Below are 6,231 nucleotides of genomic sequence, written 5' to 3'. Positions count from 1 at the left end.
CAGGAGTTGTCTTGATCATGTCTTGAGCCCGGGACCCCCATGAAAGGGCTCCCACTGTCCTCCGCGGTCACTCGGACAGCTTCTCCTCCTCTAGTCCCTTTGGATTCAGAGCTGATGATGAGGCAGGGCCGATTCCCTGGAGTGTGGAGCTGCACACTTCGACCCCGGCCATGCACAGTCACACGCATCTGGCTCCCTGCCCATTGCTCTTTGCTCGTGAAAGTCAGCTCAGTCTCTGAACTGGGTCTTTCCTACGAACTTGAAACTTCAGCCACTTTCTATCCTTTTCAAAGAACACTCTCAGCCACAGGGTGCGCCGCTTGCCCTCTGCCTCCCCCAGCCATTGCCTCTGGAATAAGAAGGATGTGCCCAGCGAAGCAAACAGCTGGGGGTGGTGAATCAGGACCTTCCCATCAACCTGAAGAGGCTTTGGCCGGGGGGATGCGGCAAGAGCTGTGAGGGGTGTGCGGTGCGGGGGCTGCTCACCTGCATGCCAGTCCTTCAGAAAGCGGCCGGCCACAGGGTCTGGTAAAGCCAGCACAGTTGCCAGCCACCATGCTGCCTGACTCGCCTCACCCCAGGCCCCACCGTGTTTCTTTGTACTTCGTTCCAAAAGGGCTGCTGCAAAGAAAATGATGGTGCTTCCAAAGGGGAGTGGCTGCTGATAGTAACAGTGGTTCACAGCTCTCTAGATGCAACTGCAACAATCCCCAAGCTCTGAAAATCAAACGCCTTTTCCTACCTTCGGGGCCAAAACTCGTCCCACTCAGCTCGAATATTCATACAGTTCAGTGCCGAAATGCCAATGCGTTCAGTGACTGGGGGTAACCCCAGACCCCGCTGAGAGTGTAGCGTTACACATGGAGAGGTACCTTATTACCTTTCTATATCTGAAGAATTCAGAATTCGGAATGACTTCTGGCCTCCAGGGTTTGGTTATGGGATTCCAGACCTGTGATAACTTACTACAAACCAGGCATGGCGCTAAGGGCTTTATACAGGTGATTTCATGAATGCCTTACCATGCCGGCTGCACTATCCTCACTCTACAGATGAAGAACCTCGGCTGGGGAGGGAGCGCCTTGCCCGAGGCCACACAGGTGGGGCGGCAGAGTCTGCCCCTGAACCTGGGGAGCACCACCTGGCATGAAGTGAATACAGCCGATGGCCCACACCGTGCCAAGAGCGGAACCGTGTTCCTCATCGCAAACCTTCGGAATAACTCCAGGAGGTGGGCGTCCCCGCTCCCATTTGACAGAACAGGGAACAGAGGCACAGAGAGGTTGAGTCACTTGCCCAAGGTCACAGAGCAGGTAACTGCTGGAGCTGGGATTTGAACCCAGGCCCGTTTTACTCCAGAGCCCCTGCCCCCACCGCTATAGCATCCTTCCTTCTTACCTTCATTCACTCATGCAGATTTTCCACGCAGAATATAGAATTTGGAAGCAATCCATGTGTGCGGCATGCTTTGGTGGCCACGTGTCCCAGATGTTTGGAGACACATGTCGTCTGGCCATCAGAGTGTGTGTCCTGGCATTCTGTTGGTGAGCAAGGTCCCCGTGGCTGAGGATACAGGAAGCGTGAGGGCAGCAATGTGGGCAAGAGGGGCTCACAGGAGCTCTGCCTGAGTGTGTCGGGGGCAGCACAAGATGTGGGAGGTGAGACCTCTGTGAACGTTGCCAGACCGTTTCCCCTCAGCCAGGGCCTTCAGATGAGTGGGTGGGCCTCCCCTGAACCCCTGAGGCTCACCCACCAGCTCGGGCAAGACACTTCCCACGCTCCCTACTCCTGGCCCACCTGGGGTTCTGGTTAGCACGGCTGGGGGACGCCTGTTTGCGGAGTGGGTCTAGTGGGGCATTTGGGTATTATAGGGGCTGGAGGCCTTTGGGGCAAGAGGTGGGGTAACTTCTGCCACCCTGGCCTTGTCCAACCGATGAGAGAAGAGTCACTGAGCCTCCAAGGAAGCGGACCAGAGCGGAAGGCATCTCGAGGTAGAAAGTCGGGTTCTACACAGTCCACACCACAGCAGAGGCTGGATTCAGTTGCTGTCAGAAAATAGCATGGGGCGGGGGGTGGGGGCGTGCGTTCGTCCGGGGACTTGGCAGGTGACAGGCTAGGGCATGCCGGACTGCAGGTGCACCCAGGGAGGCCTCGGGGGGAGGAGGCAGCATCCAGCAAAGAGACGCAGACACGGAAGCCCAGGGAACTGAGCCGAAGAGGCGGTGGGCTTTGATGGCAGGGGTGCGGGGGGCTGGGAGGGGCTTGGCCTCCAAGATAAGCCAGGCTTACCTGTCAGTGGGGAAGGTAGCACACGCGAGGTGTGATCTGAGGAAGGCTCCTACTGTTAGTGTCTACAGTTCCACTGCAGGACGTAGCTCCTATGTGATTTCGGGGGAGTGTCTGGTTTTCTGAGGGGCGCCTGCCAGGAGAAGCACACCCCACCCCGAGGGCAGGCAGAGGCGGGGTGAGCTCTGGAGGGTTCCTAGTGCAGGCCGTGGAGGGAAGTACAGGTCAAGGGCACCTCACGGTGCGAGGCCCAGGAGACAAGCTAAATGAAGTAAATCACTTAAAGCTGATGGGTGTGAGAATATGGATTTTTGTCAAGTTTCTTGTGTGTGTGTCTTCCCAGCGGAGGATCATTTGCCAGAGGATCATTTCTACCGCAGACCCTGCATAACGCCAAGCAGCAAGGCCTCACCTGCACGTGTCTGGGTGAGTGACACTGAGCATGACCGGGGAGGCTAGTGCATAAGGCAGATCCTGCAGCGATTGCTTCTTGCACATCTGACTGCCTTGTCTTCATGACGGCCGCCTTCATTGAAAACACACGCACTCACACGTGGGGCAGTGGGACCCCAGGCACCTCGCTGACTTTTGTGCTGGGAAGGACTGGAGGCATTCCTTCTCTGCCCTGCACACTTGGAAGCTCTGTCACCACACAAAGACACATCTAGTCCTAGTGGGTGACTCGGTGCACGTGGGATTGGGACTGGGTCGTCCGATCTCCACCTGCCCACCCTAGGAAGGCTTCCTGCAGGGCCCAGGCCCGGAAGCTGTGCATGTCATTACCTAAACTCCCTCGCGGGGCCCAGCCAGGCTCAGGACGCAGATTGGATTCCACGATTTGGATGCACTCAGGGGTCAGTTGGAAGGAGAGAGGTGGAGAATGTGGTGCACCTCTCAGCTATTTTCGGTCACCAGCTCTGTGATGGTTGACGTGGTTGTGACAGTGTGGCAGGAGCTGGGATAGTGACCCTGGCATCGTGAGCCTGGGACCCTAACTCAGCTCCTGGCTCCTGGACCCCTAGCTCCAGTAGGAGCCTCCGTAGCCAGGCAGTTCTCAGAACTGCTCCTCAGGGCCCAGCCCGGAGCCCACGCCTCTCATCCTCCCAAGGATTTTTAACTTTTCATTTTGACATAATTATGAATTCAGAGTAGTTGCAAAGACAGTACTGGGAGGTCCTGTGTACCCTTCATCCAGTTTCCCCCAGTGGTTGCATCTTCCGTAATTACGTAATTACGGTACAGTTCCAAAACCACAGACTTGACATTGGCATACTGTGCGTCATTTTAGCACCTGGGGATTCATTAACCACCACGGCAATCGAGATACGGAACTGCCCCAGCACCGCAAAGATCTCCTTCCTGCTACCCTCCCGCCACACCCAGCCCTTCACTCTCTCCCACCCTCATCCCCGGCAGCCGCACATCTGGTCTCCAGCTCTACAATATTTGCCATTTTGAGAACGTATCTAGATGGCATAGCACAGCATGTAAACTTTTGAGAGTGGCTTTCTTCGCTCAGCGTAACGCCTCTGAGCTCCAGCCAAATTGTTGTTTTTACCAATAGTCTGTTCCTTTTTATTCGTTAGCATCCCATGGTACAGAGAGACCACAGTTTGTTTACCAGTCACCCCCTGAAGGACATCGGGGTCATTTCTCGTTTTCGGCTAATACAATTAAAGCCACTCTGAACATTCTTGTACTTGTTTTTGTGTGAACAGAATATATTCTTTTTTTCTGGGGCAAATGCCCAGGAGTGCAATTTCATGGTAATATGTTTAATTTCTTAAGAAACTGCCAAACTATTCCCAGGCTACTGTTTTCCATTCTTCTCAGCAATGCATATGAGAGATCCAGTTTCCCTGCATCTTTTTAGACACTTGGTATCGTTCCTCTTTCTTACTGTAGCTGAGGCAGGAGTGAGGCACTCCTCCTACCAGCGCCTCTGCATTTCCACTTGGAAAACGGGAGTATGGGGGGATTATTAACCTCATGGTTATACAACAAAGCTTCCTCGCCTCACGTTTTCCATTAGCTGGAAAAAGGCAGTGTTGCCAAATATGGCATGAGATTGCCGAATACTTGTTGTATGAAATTCAGGTTTGAGTGTTTGGTATTGCGTTTGCTAAACCTTAGCAATCCTAGAAAAAGGCTGGCCTGCCTGAACCTGGGAAGTCTGATGGTACAACATTCCGAAAGAGAGTATTGGATTATTTCCCTAGATGCAAGCTCCCAGAAAGCAACTACATCTTTTTGTGCTTTTTATTCCCCAAACAGGACAGAATCGTCTCAAATTCTAAATTAGCTGGGTGGCTTCGTGAGGTTTTCTCTGAGAAATGAAACTCCTTTTTGTGAGGGCCCTGGGGTTCCAGAGCCAGCGTGACTCCTGAAGGGAAACCCCACAGTGCCTTTCCACATGTGGATGCAGCCCTGGGCTCTGCCTCTGGCGCTGACCAGGGGGACCTGGCCAGGCTGTCACCGTCTTCAACACTGGGCTGGGAGAGCATGGGGCCACACCCCTGTAGAGAGGAACAGCAGCATGCCACTTCCTCCCTCCCCCCTCCCCCCATGTCTGAGGAGGACTATTTGCAGACCTGACACTGCCCTCCCGTGCTGGAGGGTGGGGGCCCAGACGAAGGGGCCCTCCATCAGCTCTGGAGTACACGCTGATGCACAGCGCCCGGCACCTGGAGGGCCTGACCACAGCGGGCGGCTGAGCGGGGCGGACAGAGGCTACACAGTCGGGGGCTGAGGAACAGCTCTGAGGGGTTTGCTCTGGGCTGGGGGGGGGGGGGTCCATGTGTGCTCCATTTCCAGGCCTCGCACGAGCCTGCTGCCACCCCACCTACGGCCAGTGAGGTGACCTCAGAGCTGACTCATGGGGCGCAGAGGGAGCCACTTGCTATTGGGATGGGCTTCTGTCGGAGGAGCCCCCCTCCGGGCACCCCAGCTCCCAGCTCCCAGGCTCTCCTGCTCTACCATTCTTTGATGGCGCTGTGTTAGGACGCAAATTTAAAACGAACAGTATCACCAGACGTGAATACCCTTAATGTTAAAAGCAGCTCTTATAACTCCCCTATAATAACAAAAAAACCAATGCTTGCCTGCTAAATTTCCAAAGCTTAAAAAACTGCAAATACGGCGATGATGGAAATAATCTACACCTTGCAGGGATGTCGGGTACAAAGAAGTATGTATGAGTGAAACCCACAGAATCTACAACTGAAGATCGTGCACTTCACGAGAAATGAACTAAACATCAATAAAAGAGACATGATGACAACAAAAAGCAGCAGCAAGAGAAGAAACACACAGTGCTGTCAAAGGGCCTGCGGATCCAGGCTCCCGCCCCTTAACAAACGCTGTGACCTGGGGAAAGGGTATCAATTTCTTTGTGAGTCCATGCAGTGGAATGTTCTACAGTCAACCAGATTCTTGTTTTCAAAGAATAACTTTCAGTGACACGGTAAAGCATTTCTATTATAATGTTAAGAGGAAAAAACAAAAAGAACCAGGACAAAGTTTCACAGGATTACAAATTTGCAAAAAGCAATTTGGACATAGGCAGAAATCCATTGTTTGATGGAATGCATGAACCATTCACGGAGTGCCTCGGCATCATGATCCACACACATAAACAGCCACCCTGGACCTCTAGCCGGTGGGCGACCCCTTGTGGGAGCAGAGTACCTTCCAGAACACAACAGGGTGGCAGAGCTGGGGTTTGGGGGATGTGGCGGGCCTAATGACCAGGGAGCTGGAGGAGACACACACTGTTTTCCAGAAGAGTTGCCCCTTGAGCCGAGCTTTTATTTCTGTTTAATTGAAGTATAGAGTGAAGTATATAAAGTGCACTGATCTCAAATGGTCGCTGTGCAACCACCAGCCAGATCAAGACATTCCTAACCTCCCGAGTTCCCTCGTGTCCAGCCCAGGCTTGACCCTTCT

Source organism: Neomonachus schauinslandi, chromosome 1 (genome assembly GCF_002201575.2).
Source record: "Neomonachus schauinslandi chromosome 1, ASM220157v2, whole genome shotgun sequence".
NCBI classification, from domain to species: Eukaryota; Metazoa; Chordata; class Mammalia; order Carnivora; family Phocidae; genus Neomonachus; species Neomonachus schauinslandi.
This window is presented reverse-complemented; position numbering follows the sequence as displayed.